Below are 19,809 nucleotides of genomic sequence, written 5' to 3'. Positions count from 1 at the left end.
TACACAAGCTAGTTTTTGAACCGTTTTACAAAGAATAAGAGATCATACAGAAAATTAGGAGGTGAAATGAGGGTAAATTGCATTTCCAGTAAATTGCAGATGAAGTGCTTTGATATTCACTAGCCCACAGGGATTCCTGCCAATTTTAATGCTGGATTGCAAGCAATTTCAGGTTGTTTTGGGATGCAAAGTTAACTAGTCCTAGCCAGTAGGTCTGGCCATTACAGCTTTAGACTAGACAATGTAGGTAATTCAGAGACAGCCCATGCAGATGGGTTGGTGAGGACATAGAATATCTGGGAAAAGCGACAGCAAAGACAATACCAGAAACCCTGAACAAAAACATAAAATGATTAATATATGCAACCAGAATGGACCTGTCATTTTGGAGCAACACATATATATCCTAGCTGGCAGATTAGCAGCAGTCAGGATGACTGTATTGTCCAGAATATTGTACTTTTTTCATATACTACCAGAAAAAGACTTAGGCAATCCAGTGTTCAGATACTACCAGGCATCCCACATACCTTTTTTTGTTGGAATGGTCTCATACAGATTCACAAAACAAATTGTGCTACACAGATCACACATTCTTAGGTACGTGTCGGTGGGAAGTTGCTTAGCAGCTTGTGCTTCGGAAGGAGATGCACCGTATATATATAAATTACTGCAGTGATGCCATTCACCCTGAAGGTATTGGATATGATAACTGCAGAACAGGGACTCAACTCCTATTGTTTGCCTTCCATACCATTGTTGAGGAATATTGATTTATCCCCGGGACATAGATGGTTGAGCCTTCTGGACAAGGAGACAGGGAGGCTGTGGTCATGAGCAACCTCTTTTAGAAAACAGTGATTAAGTCATTCCGACTAGTTAAGGATGAATTTGGCATTGGGAAAGAGGAAAGTTTTCATTACCTCCAGTTGCACTACAGGGTGCTGCAGCTCATTGTTAGGGAAGGAGGCATTCAGCTGCTGACATTTACTGAGAAGCTGAAGAAACCACACAGCCAGACCACGAGCTGTACTATGCATCTATAAGATCTTAATGCACTTGGGGCTGCCATTTTGTATGAAGTGGATGATGACCTAGGGGTCACGGTGGATGCAGCAGAATACTTTTACAGGCATTGCAATAGGGGAAAAATCCCTATATAAAATATTGTGATGCTGGCACTATACTCTAGCCCATCTTTATGGATGTGAGAATACAAGACAATCGTGTTGGAGAGGGTGAGGTGAATTGGGAACATTGTCACCTATACTATGGGCATTCCTACACTTGGCTTCATACTGGCAATAAAAAGTGTAAGCGATACAATCTATCATAGAAACACATTTTCCATCATCAGCACAGCCAATACTGGCACACACATGGGCCCTCCAAAAGCCCCGACACAGTGCCCTATGTGAGTGGCAAACTAGAGCTGGATTCAATGAGCTGCCACATTCAAGGAGCTACAACAGGATTTCCAGATCGCAGGACACGAAGATCTACTGCAGGACTCAATGATTGCACAGTCTTTAAAGCAGGGGACTCCAACTGTACTGAGAGCTACTTGTGTTCAATGAAACACATTGACTGCTACTATTATTATTAGTGCTGTAGAATTAAAAAAATATATATGTATATTAATTAAACCAAGTAAAAACTTACTAATTTAATAAGCAGGGCTGCACACAGGTGAGCTACTCAGAGGTACCTGGAGAGCTGCAGTAGTTGACATACCCAGGTACTTAGCTCACCTCACTGCTGACAAGAGAAAGCTTCTGCACATGTGAAAGCTTCCAGTTGACTAAACGAGCTGTGTGACTACAACCCAAAGAAGTATCTTGTGTACCACCTTCTCCTATCCGTATCATTCATTTCCCCTCTTTCCTGCCAGTATTGAGCCCAGTGCAGGGCGTGTTCGGCAGAATTGAGAATGGATGCTTCTATGTTGTTCCGATAATCCTGGCCCCAATATACCTCCGTAAAACAATTGTCCAGAGATTTTCATTTTTGATTTGTGTTTTTGGATCATTAGAAAAGTAATTTAGCTTGGGTGGACATTGCTGATCTGGGCCAAATTTTTCTGGACACATTTTTAAAAAAAATGGCGGATGTGTTGGAGTGATGATGTAATATTTCAGGAACCATGAGACCTATATACTTCATTTTGGTGTCAAAACATAGGTTTTGGGGGACAAGTAGTCCTACAGACTCAAAAAATAATTCCTCAGAGCAACCCATTCGCCAATAGAGGAAGAAGAGACATATATAGAAATGAAACAAATAATAATGGTTTTGAATCCCTTTACGTATACACCAATGTTTATTATCTAAATAAAAATGTAAATGTTTATCACTCCTGTTTTACACACATTTTCATAGTTCACTTTATTTATTTGTTTCGGCAATCGCTCGTGGTACATTTGCAGAATGTTGAACATTTGAGAAGAGCATATCGATAGGGACATCCTTTGGTAGCACAGGGTTTGCAAGGACATGTGCGTGTAAGTTCTGTCTGTAGAGGTTTTAGAAATTTCGCAGGTTTTAGCACCCAATCAATATCTTCCAAACCAAATTCACACAGGTCTTTCTCTACATATGCATGATCACAAACATTTACACATCTTCTGATCAAGTAGAATGCTCTTTTAATGTGCTCATGCACAGAATATGACGTCGGTGGAAGGTCCCTTATCGGGACTGATCTCTTGAACTCACTGTACCGAAAATCGTCAAATGTGTGACAGTCAGAAATCAATTTACACACATGCACAAGGTATTTTTTCTACGTCTTTAAAGTCACATTCTTCTTGTGTCTCAGCAAAGCCTTTTTAGAAACTTTACAGGTTCAGCAGTTAAGCTGCTGTAGTAATTAGCTCTGACTAGTGCGAGCACAGGGAAGACGCAGACAAAGCGGAAGGAATCATTTCCGTTTTTAAAAATCTGCATTCGAGCCTCCGCCAGCCATGGCAGAAACATGCTTGATAGCAGCAGGATTCAACTCGCACCCTATAGTATACCCCCCAATCTCTCCAAATCCTCTACTAAAACCTTTAAACACAACCTTCTGAGAAGATACCCAGAGACTCTGATCTCTGACTCGTACTATAATACGCAACAGGGCATCAATGTAAATGACCTTATTTTGTATACCAGCAAAATAGCAATATGGCGAACAGCCTTTATAAAACTATTGAACATTCTTGAAACAAGAAACATTCCGTATGGCACTAAATTACTGATCGCTCTGTCACAAAGTCTAAGAGCTCAAACATAACAATATATTAGAATGGCACTGTTCTGATCCATACAATTAACGGTTTCCTCTTGGAACATCGATCTTCTAATCTTTTAATTACACAGGTTTTAGGATTAGTACCTGCGAGTCTGTTTATGTTAATAAACTTTGTTTACTTAATTTTCTTTTTATACAGAAAGGTAAGAGCCATAAAATAGATATTTACTCAATAATCCAAATATTTCAGGGCATTATTCGTTTTCTCAAAAAATAAATTGTATTGTTTCTATTATTTTTTCTTTTTCTTATCACAATACAATTATTACCAACATAAGAGACTTACTTCAACAACAATTATACTTGAGACTCTATATACAGTGACACATCAAACATTTGCATACATTACACACATTTTGTACTCACCTTTAAGTATACAAAAACAATATTTATATCAATGACATTTTTGACATGATATTTGTATGACATGATATTTGTGTGTTTGATACTATGTCATCGAACCATACTATGGTAAGGGTATCGGAGAGCCCGACACCCTCCACTGACCCATTCTGGTCTTTCAAAGAAAGGAGTCGGAGTGGTCTCTCGCCTCCTCCACTCCCTCATCTGTGACCAAGAGCATGGTTACTTCGGACCTCTCAAGTGGGAGTTTGAGGACGACTGACATGCAAAACCCTTAAAGGGTTACTGGGAGTCTTGAGGTCCACCAGGTAGGTGACCCCTCCTGCACGCTTTAACCTCATAGGGGCCAGACGAGCAGTCTTGCAGGACCCAGGGCTCCACAGGCTCCATAACCTACACTTTTGGCACGGCTGAAATTCTACCAGAGTGGTCGTCTGGTTATACCACTGTTTTATGACCTCCTGGATGGCTACTAGATTCTCTCTGGATTTCCACCCGAAGTGCTTCATTTGAGAATGGAGTGCCAGTATGTAGCTGACCACATCCTGGGGGGGCTTTCTTGGAAGCTTGCTCCAACCCCTCCTTCACCAGGCTGAGAGGCCCTCTCACAGGGTACCCGTACAGAAGTTCCTAGAGGCTGAATTCAACTCCCTTCTGCGGTACCTACCTGTATGCAAACAACAGGAATGGCAAGAGGATGTCCCACTTTCGCCTAAAAAGGCTTTGATAGGCCATTGATCATGCCTTTTAGGGTCTTGTTGAACCTTTCAAACAAGTCCATTAATTTGTAGATGGTAGGGTGTGGAGAACGTATAGGTTACCCACACACTCCTTCCAAATTGTTTTCATATACGCCGACATGTAGTTAGTACCTTCGTCGGAATCGACATCCTTGGGGAACCTCACATGAGTGAGGATCTCCATCAGTGCCCCGGCCACTGTAGGCGCAATCACAGACCTCAGAGGTATAGGATCCGGGTACCAGGTGGCATGGTCATCTAAGACCAGGATAAACCTGTTGCCAATGGCTGTCTTGAGGTCCAGAGGCCCACCAATGTCGACGTCGACACGTTCAAAGGGAGTGCCAACAACAGAGAATGGCCGCAGGTAGTCTTGTGCTTCCCTCGTAACTTGACACTGGCCTGGCAGGTAATGGATTACCTTGAGCACGCATCTGACCCATTCTCATCCGTGGCAAGTAAAAGTGGGTGAGAAGCCTTTCAAAGGTCTTGTACTGCCCTAGATGAACTGCAGGGGAACATCATGAGCAAGCTCCAGTAGGAAGGCCTTATAAGGGGTTGCACCTGCCTCAGGATCCTTAGGCTCGCTATACAGGAAACCATTCTCACAATAGATGAGGTGATAACCAGAAAAGTCATTAGCTGCCTAAACCTTGGCATGCTGTCATAGGCCCTTAAGAGTTGAGCTCTCCTTCAGTGCCTGGCCGAACTCCTCCCTGGTGGGACCCCCCCTTACTTCTGCCTGTCAGTTGAGGTATGTCCTTCCCTATAGGCTTTGGGGTGCACCCTCAGCCTCCTCCTGGACCATGGGGGTTTCAGAAGTGGGTTTCCTGCGCCCCTTGCCCCTCCTCTTTTTGGAAGGCACATGGGCTATTCTTCCAAACTTCCAAGGTCGTCCTGGTTACCCTCGGGGGTGGCCATGGACTGTATGGTCAGGTGCACCAACTTAGGCACCCCTGACATCTCCAAGTGCAACCTGAGCTCCACCTCCTTCCAGATGGTCTGCTCTAGGTCACTGCCAAGTAGGCCATCGATAGGCATGGATGGACTCACGGCAATCTTCAAGGAACCTGAGATCTCCTACCCTCCCACTGAAAGAGACCAAGAGGCACTGAGTAGCGACTGTCATGGTTGTCAGCTGGAATAACCTGGTGGAATGTATTATGACCTACCTGCTCTGAGGTCACTAGTTGACACCGGTCAGATCTCATATTGGCTCCAGTATCACTCAGAGCCTCTACATTCTGCCCATTGATGGTGACCTACTGCCTGGATATCCTAGTGGTACTTAGCATGTACGTTTCCTGCACTCTTCTTCACCCTGAGACACTAGGGTAACCTCTATGCTTGACACAAGACAAGCATTGATTGTGGAATTAAAGCAAGGTGAGGGGGACTGGCTTTTACCAAAAGCCTCAGTCTCCCCAGTCCTATTTCTTTTACACCACTTGATGTAAGCGTGTCAGATTACACCTTCCAAATTAATGAAAAAACCCGACAGGTTTATGCGAATTTGACGAGCGAGGGGGGGAGAGGATAGGGACAGAGAAGTGAGAATGAGACATTTAATTAAACATGAGAAAGAAGAAATGGAACAGAAGGAGAAACTGAAGAAATAAGCCTCAGTTCACTTCATTAGAATACTTACCTATTGATCCCTTATTTGTGGTTAAAAGAGGGGCAATATTACTCCAGACAGCTAGGGCAGAAGCACAAATCCAGAAGCAACCGCAGAAGACCTACAACAATAAAGAGAGAACTTCTGTGAACTGAAGAGGTGCCAGTGTGGTTTTTAGAGAATACCTAGTGACATGAATAGAGGCCTAGTGTCCCGTTAACTAAACCTTTCCTTCTATGAGCTTACCCAGTTCTTTGCACTATAATACCCAGGACTGTTTAGATAAGTGTAGCCTGCATAGTACATGCATTGTGTGTGTGAGCAAACCAGAATAATGGCGGTCATTGGGCTCCATGCTGAATGCCTCCGACCTTGCTTTGCACATGATGGAGGGGACAGTTGTGTTTCCAGACAATGTAAGTGTATGGCTCACATTCTTGAACCTGGCAGGAGGCCCAGACACTGAAATGTGGGGAGTGGAGACAAGGCTTCATCACATATTCATTGAGGTATTTGGCTTATCAAAGAGTTGCTGATGAGTGAATGGTGGGACTGCTGACTCAGTTGTGCAAGGTGAGGAAACCTTTAGGTGAGGCAACCTTTTAACATGGTTTTGTGCTAAACCAGGTAATGAATATTTTTACCTGTAACATTTGTCGCTTCTTCAACACTACATGTGAGTGTCACTTTTTTAAAACTGCTGGTAGCATTCTTTTAAATAAGTTGTCTTAATTCATTATCCTAGCCTTAAAAAATCCATAGGCTCGCCAGTAGAGGGTGAAACATGTTTGCTGCGCTACTTTTGCCCTCGATGAACAAAGATTCAAACACTGAAAGGAAAACTGAATTAACCAATCAACATACTATCCAAGAATTCAGAAATCTGTGTACTCTGTCTTCTAAGGACTCTGAAATATTTTGCATGAAATATATTGGGTATGTACATTCCATACGTTTATTAATCTGTAGATGAGGCCTACCCATTTGTCTTTCCCTGGTTGCAGCCAGATGCAGAAACCTCACACCTTTGTGACTTTATTGCTGGGTGGATGATAATCTTTAAACATTTTCCTTTTAGGTAGCCCCCTTTATTATATTAGTGCTCATTTAATCAAATGTATACAGCTTTAAACGCAAATGCACAGCCATTGAAATGATAATTTGAGTGTATTTTGATAATATAGCTTATATATACATTCTATGTTCTGGCAAGTTTAGCAGTCTATGAAGACACCATAGCCAGCTGCCTCTTAATGAAACAAAGTTTCTGTTGTTTCAAAAAGGTATGTGGGTGCAGAAAAGGCCATTTAGTAAACTGAATAGACTACTTCCAGTGCTAAGATTAGCTTAGTTTTTTAAATTATTTAATTATCATTGAACATGGTGCATAACAACCACAGATAACATCATAATATACGGTTAGTTTAGTTAGCCAAGGGAAGGGAGGGTTTGAGAAACTGATGTAGAATAATTCTAAATTATTGCAATCATGCTACATTTTTCATTGTTCTGCTTTTTAGTAAACATTGTTGCCACTATCTAGTTTATCTTCATAGTAACAACTATTTATATTGTGTGGCCTACATATTTTTTATTCTAATAAAATCATAATGCTACATTGCAAGTGTTGATTCCTGAGTGTGTCTATTCATGATGAAGGGAAGTTTGGGGTCCACAAATGACCCCTGTGACGTCTCACAAAATTGACTGTTACTCAAAATGCACCTCAATCTAGTAATGCTCAGTGCATGTGGGGCATTACAGTCCACTGGGTTCTTTGTCTCATGTTGATACTTTGACTAGGTCTTTGCTGCCAGAGGGTCTAACGTACCGCCTTTGCAGGCCATTTCTGCCAAGATCCAGAAAATATATCATCAGGACTGTAGTTTCTAGCTCTAGCCGCTGAATGACACAACAGGTGCTTAGCTGCCAGCCGGAGTGCTGCACTCCATAAGATGTAGAGGAATGCTCAAAGGGACAAGACAGGGAAAGCATGGGCTCGGTTATTGCAGCCCCCACGAGGGATACTGGACTCAAACTTGGTGAGAGGGCAGGGCAGGCCTTGAGAGCTGCGAAGGACCACCACCTGTGTTGCAGAACATTTTGGATTACGGAGGAGCTCAGGATCAGCAGACCGGGCAACTTAGTTGTGGTGCCTGCGATGCAGGGAAGTGACTCCTTCACTTCAAGGGAGATCCCTTCAGGTGTCTTTGAGGCCCAGAGGCCTTGTAAGGTTCCTGTATGGTGCACAGGCACAGACTATGCAGTAGACTGGAAGGGTGACGAGGCTGAGCCCAAACGAGGTCCAACGAAGTGCCCAGACGGTACAAGAAGGAGTGGTGTCTGATCTGAATCTTGTCCCATGACGAATCAAGGGACCCACCCACAGGTGAGCCCTTAAGTACCCTAAGGAAAGGGTTGAGACGATTCAGGGAACCCGGAGGGTCTGGGCAGAGGGGAGGTTACTCCCATGTCCTTTGTCCAGTTTCACACCAGAGCAGGAACCAATGGCTCTTGGAGCTGGTTTGAACTGGACTATACATGGGGACACCAAATGTGCCCCTTATGTTGACTGAGTGGTGCTGGCAAGCGCACCCACCTTGCCCCAATACACTAAATCCTGCCTGGGAGGTGGTCACACCTCCCTGTGACAGGAGGCCTATTGTTCTGCCTTCCCGTGCTTGAGCTTGGCTCAGCAGCAGGAGGACAGAATTGTGTCTCTGGTCGGCAGCAACCAATTTATGCTGTCCGGGTCTAGAAGGCTGGTGCTAGAAATACTGAAAGCCTAACGGAGGGCTCTTCCAGTGCTTGGAATCATATGGGGTTTGATTCCAACATGTTTGATACCCCTTGGTTTTCCTCTCTTCTTGTTTACTTTCACAGACAACCAAGAGTTTTTTCTCAATCGTACAGGTAGAATCTCAGTAATGGACTCGTATCCTTCTTTCACTGCCCTGGTTCTTCTTGCCTTTTAAATAAATTGTCTTTTGGGGCGCTAGTCATAATACCTGATTCAGATGTAATTTGGTTTAATGGATATGATGGGTGCGGTACACCTAGCATTTACTTTGAGTGGTTTTTTGTTTTACAATATTCACTATGCTCACATTTACCGGTTGAACTCTTATACCATGTATGGCTTATTAGGGTTTCCACTTTTAAGGTGTGAGGTCACCGATGTATTACAAGTAAGTTCTTTATCCACGGAAAACTATATTGGCATGTATGTATTATGTTCTTTTGAAAATGTGCTTTGGCACCTTGTCAGGGTTATGAAGTATTTCATATGTGGAAATAAAATACCACCCTGTGACAGATAAGGCCCTGCCCTGCCTGCACCTCATGCTCCACGCAGCAGAAGGATGTCTATGTGCAGGAGAATTTCTGTACACAGACAGGGTGAAGATGGCAGAGACAGCAACAACTGGAGCAGAAAGGAGGCCAAGGCAGCTGTTCAGACAAGGGCTGCCCCTTCCCTCCACCCGAGGAGGGCTGATGGCCTCACTCTGTGCTCCCCAGGCACCTCCTCAGTGAGTCCAAGTTTCAACACCTATGAGTGACACTTTCTCAAGAGCAAAATCAAACAATGAAGAAGAGGGAAACACATAAATATCAGAAATGACACACATTTGATCAACGAGAAACTCTAAGGGCATGCTGGGTGGGGTAAGAAGTATTCGACCTCCACGGTGGAAAGACTGAGCAGCATGGACAATGCACATGACCAAGAGTGCCTGCTTCTAAACATTAACATCATAAACAAAAGAAAAACCAGAGTCTGGGAAGTTTAAAGCGACCCCGAAATAACATTTTTTAGAGGTATATTTATTACAAATATATTCTGCATTTAGTTGGACTCTGCAGAGAAGTGCCTAAATGTGGAACTCCTCGTCATAAAATATTATATAATTTAAGGAGTAGTGGTGAATCTGGTGCACTCGTGTATGAGACTAACATGCATATATTTAAGGTATATTTTGTAAAACAAGCCTCAGCAGCGAAGTACCCAAATGAGACACTTCTTGTTAAAAACATGTTTGCAGTAACAGATTAGGGTTGGCAAATATGTTGCGCTCCTAATTTGAAATGACAAGGAAAGAGCACTGTAAAATGTAGCCCTTGTTGCACTCACTTGCTTGCTTCAATGTAGGCCCATGGCATATCTGCCTAAATTGTCCTCACCCGTCCTGAATGATGGACGCAAAGTGAAGGACTGTGGTTTTTTAAAATGGCGGGTCAATTATCACTATTAGTTCATTGTTTTCCGGTGCCCGCTGGAGTATTTCCAATGGAGCAAGTTAACTTTAGAAAAACGCCTTAACGCTCCCCTTTAGAACTAATGATGTGAATGGTTCTATACGTATTAATGGCAGACATAGAAGTGATATGCTGTTCAGGGTTTTTAATACTTGTCTGTTTGATATATATAACCACAAAGGCGAGGGTCATCCTAATAAAATAGAATAAAATAAAGTGGTAGCCTATCAAAATTTAATGGCCACCCGTGTGCACTTGGCATGATGATAAATGGCACTAGTGTAGGGAGACACTTATCAGTCTTAAGTAGCATTCCAGTTTCGCTGAGGAGGCGCTATAAAAGCGTGACAATGCATTTCAGTTTGATGAGGACCACCACACTGAAATGCGTCAGTCTAACGCCTGATGCGTGGTATTTTGCAGGGCTGTGAAGTGGGACGCAGACGGGGAGAGGCCATAGCTTGGAGTGGAGAGTTAAGGTTGTCCAGAAGCTGACAGGGGAGAGGTGGACAGGAAGACTCCTACCTGCGCAGACACTTGCTCAGAGCCCTCTCTCCCTCGGCCTGGGACAGTGAAGATGACAATCCGAGGCCGGGGTGATGTCTGGGGTCAGAGGGTGAAGGTCACCGCACAGACAGAGGATCCTTTCAACCCCAACAGCTGCTGGAGCCGGAGGAAGAGGCCGGAAGTGACTGCTTTCACTGCTGGTGCTGTCTCTGCCCTCGCTGACTCAGAAGTGGAAATTACGTGCCTGCAGGGCTGAGAGTAACTGAAAGAGAGAACAGACTGCAAAGCAACACATAGACATCAATGCCCCTGACCAGGCTTCGAGGATGAACCCATCGGTGTCCGCTTCAGCCTGATACCCGCCTCGGTCGCCTGATATTATTTTGGCACCGACCGCATTTCCTGCTCGTCTGAGTCGGGCTTCCTTTTCCGGGTCAGAAGACAGAGTCAGCACCAGCAGTAAATACTGGCAGGTCCCTGCAGCCTCGGAGAGGGGGAATCTTCGTCCCAGACCCACACAAACCTCTTCCAGGCCCCGGGACTTCCCTTGGCGTCTTCCAGCCCGCGGTGGAGGGGAGCCTGGAGCCGCCTGCAGGTTTCTGCTCAGGTAGGAGGCTGTCGGACCCTCAGGGGTTGTATAAACCATCTCTCCCCGGTGCGAACTGGGCTCTTCTGAGCACAGGCCTCTGCAGGGAGCCCCAGCTCCGGGGCTGTGCTTTACCAGCGGTCTGGGGGTGTCAGGATGAGGGAATCTCTCAAAGGGTCGTCGACTATGTAATAAACATGTAAGATAAAACTCTGCTGCCTGACTGACACTTTGATGCCTCCTTCTGTTATTGCATCCAGATCTATAATAGAACAGCTGGCATGCACTTAAAACATGCCCAGACTATTGGCTTTATCAATGGTGTAAACTGCAGGAGATGAAGGAGGAATAACAACATCTATATAATAAATAATAGTGAAAAGGCTTCATTTTTGTAATTATGATACTCTAACATAACTATACTACTCCATTAGAAACCTTGAAGACAACTGTAAAATACTCACTTTTATTTACTGTGGGCTTGAGAAAATTCCTAGAAGCTGGTAATGCTCGTAGAGCAGCATTAATCAGTGTACACCCGTTAAATGTAGATCCTTAGCTTGCGCTGTGCCCGTCACAACAGCTCCGCTGCGCATGCCCACGGTGTGCACTTTCAGATCACTAGCAGGTGATCGTACCTTCTGATTGACTCCTCCGTCCAGCATGCATAACATAGGCCTCTCTCCAGGGTTACATCAAAGGCTGGAGATGGCTGGTAGTGACCCTGAGCGAAGACTTTTATTTCACGCCCAGCGTGTGGGCAAAAATGCTGAGCCTGATAGGGACCCGTCTAACCACCTGTTTTTTTTTTTAGAACTGCCTATGCTTAAAGCTCTGCCTGTAAGTGGAGTTCACTATGTCTTTCATCCTTCTGTGCTCAGTAAAATAACTGCTGATTTAATTGGAAAAGGACTACCGGGCCTATCTAAAACGATTCCTCACTTAAACTGAGGTACAACACAAAGCACAACATAAGTAACAATCGTAATTAGTAGAAAACCAGAAATATTACTTTTACATCAAACCTGGGGCACCCTTGGTTTCCATATTGTAAAGACCACAACACCAAGATGAGGTAAGCGAAGTAGTCTTTATTCACAGTAGTGCCCTGACACCCATAGGCGTCTTGTCATAACAGCAGTAAACCTCCAACCGCCCCCCAACTGCCACCCTCGCCCAGGGTTCTATTATGGAACAGAAGAACGTCATAGTACAGTGGGCGAGGGCGCGCGGCAAGGGTACGGCGCGAGACAGGTCGCTAGGATAAGAATAGTGGAAAACACAACACATCTCCTCATTTTAGAGAAAAAGGAATTAACGGCGGACTCCAAAGGCCGCACCTCCTTACTTTGTTCCCATAAGGTGTAGTTTGAAAATATAGTTAATGATGGTGTGCACAAAAACGCTCCTGCATCCGCCGCTAAAAGATGCAAACTGCCAAGCAGATCAATGAGATTTGAAGAGAAAGTCGGCGCGGTGCACCACCAGTTTGTTATTTTTATATCACACCCAGTGGTCAGTTATTTGAATAGAAAAAGTCTTTATTTTAATTGTCCAACAATAGTATAGGAACAGTTTCAGCCAACGCGTTTCGTTCAAATTGAACTTTGTCAGGGCTGGAAAAAGTATAGAAAAACACAACATAAATATATGGACATTGGAAAAAACATAAAAAGAGAGAAAGCACAGGACCAAAATTAAAAACAAGTAATATGCAATTACAACCATACAACATCTACACAAATACATATATAAATGAATATACAACTTAATGACAAATGATCAACCTGACACTAAACATTACATACACACAAAGATATATATTAAAATTCCACGTGTACATATTCTTGTGTGCCACCATTTTAATGAAGCATAAGTATGTCCACATTGGCAAAGGGATGTACATCCAGAAAACTATCTTGGGCCCATGTATAACATATGGGACCCGAATGTACCCGTAGGGAGAATAAAAGATGAGACCAACATATCAGGAAGTAATATTATTGTCTTTTGTTTTAAATATTTGAAACCACCCAATATGGACAAGGTCATATGTATGTATGCCTTCCTACATAGTAGCCCGCTTAGCACAGCTAACTGAGGTCATATACATAAATACAGTAGATAAGATAAAATGTATTGCATTATTGGGTAAATCGAGTCAAAGAAAAATTATAATATATATAGTATTAACAAATCCTAATAATATATCTTTTTGACCTATCTTGACATGTATAAGTCAACTATTTTACCAAAAGGCAAAGGCAGGTAATAAGTAACAGCCCCCCTATGGAAACACATACCATATGTGAAGATGAGAATTCACTCCAAAGAACAGCAATCATCTGTGTTAATATATATCAGTCTCAAGGGGAGCAGTATTACTAACGTAGTACTTCCAGAATACTCCTTATTGCAATCTAAGTGCCTCCTTGATAAGAGCACTGTACACGATTCTGTCAAGCAAGAGGTGGGGAAAGAAACAGGAAGTGATGAGTCAATTCATATAATATATCCTGAAATTTGAAAAAAGCAACCGAGCCAATCCTTCTTAAAGCATAAAAACGAGGGTATACACCCAAGAAGCGTTAAGGCAACAAAAAGAGACAATAATCAAAAGATAGACATCTACAGCTCATAGTGTCTAATAGTTATATGCAATGGAAATCCAATGCATACAAAACACAAACATTAGGAAGATAATGCATTCCACAGTGGAATTTAAGACCAGAATATAACCGACTACATCATGATATACACGGTGACATTAATCCCAATGCCACTATTGGAATTGTAGAGTATAAACTAGGTGCAAGACACATAAAATCCAAGTGTAATGCTACTACAAATGGGGAGATAAGGCAAAGCCTCCGCCATACTTTCAAATAAGTCAAGAATAACTGACCCGAGATACACGGGATAAGGACATTTACAAGCTCTGTACCACGACCCTAGGCGCCTCGACTCCAAAAACACCCATTGTTACCAACAATCAATCCAAGTGGCGTCAATTCAACTATCAAGTTAATACAAAAAACGGCAGCAATGTAGCTACGCAAACGTGCCCATGCTCCGCCACACTGTCCATTATGTACAGACGGCATACGATCTACCGTAATTAGTACTGCATACCTGATTATCGTCAAAGGTCCATACTCTCCCCTCAAAGTATCACGTTCGTCATGTACGAAAGCGCGCCGATGTTTAAAAGGCAATGCTCGTACATGGTCACTGATTGACGCAAGCAAAAAACCGGAAGCTGTAGGTGGGCGTGCTCAGAGTAGCCTATGTGATCCCTGCATCATGCGTCTCCTGGGCAATGTGAACGTCTGCACGGGAATAGAAAGGAGACTCGCGCCTATGTGTAAACTAAATGAGGTCAAAACACGAAAAATAAAAACTTTATTGTAATAATAATAATCTTCTTTATTCGGCTTTACACATTGGAAAACCATAAAAGGAACATATTAATCGTACAAATTCATGTTAAAACAGAAATCATCTGACACAAATGAAATACATACAAACACTAAATCGGGTATTTTAAAAAACAAGAAATCTAATGATTTCATTACATTGTCTAAGACTAAATCCAGCGTAAACCTGACAGATTTTTCCTATGCTTCATAACGCATTTTAAAAAGTTAAGGACATGATAACAAACCGGTTCAGATTCTAACAATTGGAGACGTAGCATTGCAGGGCGACATTGTCTAAGTCCCCATCGCCTTAATAGAGGTAGTAGCCAAATTTTCTGATGTGGATGATGGAATTTACAAAACAATATTGTATGTAAGTTAGACTGTTCTGATTCCTCATCACAGGGACAAGTAGTGAGGGTTAAGTCCCACCTGTTTCTTTCAGGAAAAGCTACTAGTCTATGAAAAAAGTCTAATCTGAATCTTGTCAATAACATTCTATCGAACGTACTAATCTGTAGTGTTAAGTAAGGCTGGATAAAATAAGTGGACTGAATCATGTTGGCATGAATGACCGAGGGTTTTGTCGACTCAGAGGTCAACCTCAGGGACTCTAGATGGCTCAGAGCCAGTTGTTTCAGCACTCTCTTTGGTAGGTCGATAATATCTTTAGGTTCACGATAATATTTCTCCAAACCAAGATCCTTGAAGAAGTTTCTAACATACCTAAGCCATTTTATTTTTAGAGAGTAATCAAGAGTCATTGAGTCCACTACAATTGCCTGGGTTAGGGCATTTTTATCAGAAGTCCAAATGCGCCGCCAGAGCAATAATGGTTGGATCCTTAACAGATCCTCTAAGTAAGGGATTCCAAGTTCCAAGTGGGAGGCGTAAATTGATGTACTACTCGGTGTTGCTAAAAGGAATCTGAGGAAGGTGTTTTCCGCCACCTGCAGAGCACTAATGTCTACATGTCCCTAGACTCCCGCCCCATACAGCGCAATCGCCTGACACTTGGCGCTATAGATTTTTAATAGCTCCACTGGGGGCCTTCTCCCCAGTCTCTGGGAGAAGCTCATCAGGGACATTATGGCTCTTTGAAAAAGATGGCATCTGGCCTCTACTGCTGGCCTCCAGTTTATCCTTTCGTCAATCATGATGCTCAAGTAAGAATACTGGGCAGTTACCTCAAGTTTTTGATCTTTGAGATAGATGTTTTTTACTCGGTTTTTTCCACTGCCTACTACCATGACAAACGTTTTTTTGACATTCACGTGTAAGTCCATCCTGCCCATAAAATCAACGTACCTATTCAGGGACTTCTGTAATTCTAGCGGGGTGCGCGCCAAGATGACCGCATCGTCTGCATAGAGCAGAGCGGGAATCGGGCGCTGTTTTACCCGTGAGAGATCCTGGGCCCCCCTTAACATCTCTTCCTCCAGACCATTCGTATACAAAGAGAAAAGAAAGGGGGCCAGGACACACCCCTGCCTGACTCCACGCTCTACTCCAAAAGACGCTGTCAACTCCCCCTTCATACCAAAGCGTACCCTTGCTGATGCTTTAGAATAGAGCTCTCTCAAAAAATCTAACCGAGGGGGATCCACTCCCATTTGTGTCAAAACCATCCAGAGTTTTGCGTGTGAGACGCAATCAAAAGCAGCGGACAGGTCTACATAAACCATATAGACCGTGTCCTTCTTTGCTTGGAAATATTTGCCCGCTATCAAACTAAGGTTTAGGGCCTGCTCCACCGTTCCAAACCCCTCCCGAAATCCAAATTGGAGATCGGATATAATGTCACCCTCCTCAGCCCACTGCCGGAGACGCTCAAGCACGACCCTGCCAACGACCTTGCCCAGTGAATCCAGCAGTGAGATAGGGCGGTAGCATTTAACGTCCTGACGATCCCCCTTTTTAAAGATTGGGACCATGATAGATTTAGTCCAAGATTTTAACAGACCCACTTTTGCAGCTGCAGTGCACACTCTAGTAAGAATGGGGGCCCAGAGATCCAAATTAAATTTAAAAAGATCCACTGGGACCCCATCTGGGCCTGGGGCTTTCCCACTTTTGCCTAATTCCAGGGCTACTAAGACCTCGGAGATATCAAAGTGCAGGGACATTGGATATTCAACTGGTAGATGTAAAATTTCTGTCCCTACTGATGTTGCTGTATTTTTAAAGATTTTAGAAAAGCGGGACACCCAAATATCTTCTTCTATGGCCACTTCAATCTTGGGACTATTATCATCTATTAGGTAGGGGGATTTAACAGTTCGCCAAAAAGCCACGCTGTTTTTAGAGACAGCACTAGTGTGTAAGTCGTCCCATAATTTCTGTTTTAGTTCTTTTATTCTTTGTTTGCGGGCTCTTCCATATTGCTGTCTCAAAACTTGAATCTGTTCCGGATCTCTGACAGTTTTATTCAAAGCCACCTTTAAATTAGTTAGGGCCATAGTACAGCTATGATTAAACCACCCTTTGATAATTAAATTCGAACTCTTTGGATTTACGGTAAGAAGTTCCTTAATTTTCTCTAATATCTGAGTAAAATTATTTAGGACTTCTTCATCTGGTTCTTGTAAATCCAGGCATTTAGTTATGTTTGAATATGTCTCTTTTACCAATTTTTCAGTAACTTCTGCTGGATTTATCAACCCCCACTTTAATGTATATCCATTTTGCCTGCCCAACTCCAATTTGTTCTGGGCAAGAGTTTTCGCTATAACTACGGTTAGGGATTGAGGATTAATTGTATATAACTCCATCCTCAAGGCAGAATGATCGCTTAGTGTGTTAGTCAGGACCTCAAAGGACCTAGCTCGGGGCAACAATCCCGACGACAGGAGGATGTAATCGACTGTCGTTTTGTACCCCCTTCCCACATATGTTGGTTGCAGGAAGTTCAAGCCTGGACTTGGCTCATTTGCTATTGAGAGTTCCAAGTCCAATAAGACATTATTCATAGCAGTCCCCACCTTGGTATGGACGAAGTGCATAAGGGGAGCATCATGTTCATCCACTATGCCACATCGATTTTTCCCAACGTGTGGGCAAGGATGCAGATTGAGGTCACACTATTTGTCTTGGATTGCCATATTCACTATGGCGTAAAGCTGGTACTTCCCAGGGACTATCAAAATCATTGGGAGTACCATTGCGGTACCTTGAAGGATAGAAAAAGGAAAGACGCTTGGTTCCTATATCTCCATTTGCATTCGGGAATTCCCAGGAGCACATATAGTCTACCACACTGGGATCTTCGAATGTAATCAATATGCAATCTCCCGGAATTGTTTTTCTACTGTTTCCCACCCAGGGAGTCCTACGTACCATCAGGATCCTACATGTCCAAGTTGCTGGAATAGGGCGATTGGTATTTAGCCAGTATTGGGCCTTGTTTTTCAGTGACCACGTCGAATCTGCGTTGTAATCCTCTAACTCGAGCACACCTGTCAATACAACTACAAAAGGACTTGCTTCCGGTGGCAAATCGACGACAGATCTAACTTCAGGAGGTCCTCTAGTATCAGTTCTGTTGGGTACTGGCGCCAAAGTTTTTAGAGGAAGTTTTTTAGAAGCCGGTGTTTTAGGCGCCAGTTTTTTTGGTGCCGTTGTTTTTGGGGCCGGTGTTTTTACTGTCAGGGCATTATCCTGAGTTAGAGTTATAGTAGCATTAGAGGAAGGTTCGACTACTCTGTTGATATTTAACGTTTCAGGAGGTGATGGTTTTGATGTTACTTCTAAAGGTATAGGTAGAGATACTTTCTTTTGCATGGGTGTTGGCTTAAGAGGGGGCTGCTTAATTCCCCCCCTTTTTTGATCCCCCTGCACTTGCTTGGATTTTGTAAGATTTACAAGATTCGATAACTGATTCTCTATCTGTGTTAATCTTACTTCAACAGGAGCAAGAAAGGATTTTAAGAGATCTGCAATATTATTTAGCAGTTGTGGATTGTTATTATCCCTTATTACCTTCTAAATGATGAACAAGTAGAGACTTCCACACTAATAGGGTCTGGAATGTCATGTGTGGACTGATTTGTAATCACAGAATCTACTATCTGTTCTGCACTCGGGGGTGCTTTCTCCTTCCTACTAAGCATGTCACTAATCCCATGGGGAATAGGATTCTTTTTTAACTTGTTCTTTCGTTTCCTTATAGCGCCCTCCCTCTTGTTTGCCTTATTTCATCCGGTGTTATTTGGGGTGTCATCTCTGGAGTCCTTTCTAGGTCTAAGCTTATCTGAAAATCAGAAAGCTGGGAGGCCGACAGGTCCACGTTGTTTGGCAGGCTACGCCTGCCCTCACAAAGCGTCCTACACCCGGAATTGTTGGATATTTCCGGGGTTCTTGCGTCCCTTAGGTAACCTATAGAGGATCTTTTAGCCAGCTCTAAATCCAAAGAGACCCTACCTTCTATCAAGCTAATACTTTGGTCTATAAATGTATTTGCCTTAATAATAAAGTCGTCCATGGGGCCTACAAAATTGCCCCACCCCCCAACACTTTGGTTTTGTTTCCTCTAGTTAAGACCATTATTCATGTAAACCAATACGGAGAGGTAACGACCTATATACACACATTATCAGTGATACTAGGTCTATGGGAACAAACAGATGCAATTGCAATGAAATAACACTACATATAATTTAAGGTAAGCAATCCGACACAATAAGTGTTAGGGAAATGGCCCGGTCCGGTCTCTTCTTCCGTCCTCGAACTGCCTCAAACGGGCCGCCCTTTGCCCGGAGATGCTTGGGCGAAGGGGCGTGGCGACCAGGGAGAGCAGCCCAGGTGTAACTAGTTGGGCTCGCAGGGGCTCCTGGACAATGGAGTCCCCGCTGCTCGCAGCCCGGGTCCAGATACACTCACCCCAGATGACAGGCTGCCCCTTCAGACAACTCCCGCGACGATCTGGCGCGCTGCGGGACCCGCGCAGCGGGTCCGGCGAGTTGCTGGGCGAAGGAACAATGATGAAAAGCAGAGGGCAGTCCGGCGTCAGTCCAAAAGGCAGTTATAGT

General features: G+C 43.5%; 1 protein-coding gene across 5 annotated transcripts in view; it reads left to right on the top strand.

Moving 5' to 3' along the window:
• Window positions 1-19,809, top strand: part of LOC146799907 (uncharacterized) — a 240,497-nt gene that overhangs the window by 146,042 nt on the left and 74,646 nt on the right. For 2 of the 5 annotated variants that reach the window (XM_085620838.1, XM_085620835.1), the window contains exon 1: window positions 10,992-11,384. The exons of 1 other annotated variant lie outside the window; for it this stretch is intronic. The gene's annotated coding sequence lies outside the window, so the exon portion shown is untranslated. Of the gene's footprint in view, window positions 1-10,989; window positions 11,385-19,809 lie in introns of those variants that run through there. 2 more of the 5 variants (XM_085620837.1, XM_085620836.1) reach the window with 2 other exon arrangements.

The sequence above is a fragment of the Triturus cristatus genome, chromosome 8 (genome assembly GCF_964204655.1).
Source record: "Triturus cristatus chromosome 8, aTriCri1.1, whole genome shotgun sequence".
Classification (NCBI taxonomy): Eukaryota; Metazoa; Chordata; class Amphibia; order Caudata; family Salamandridae; genus Triturus; species Triturus cristatus.
Note: the sequence above shows the minus strand (reverse complement) of the source record. Positions and strands in the feature narration are given on the sequence as shown.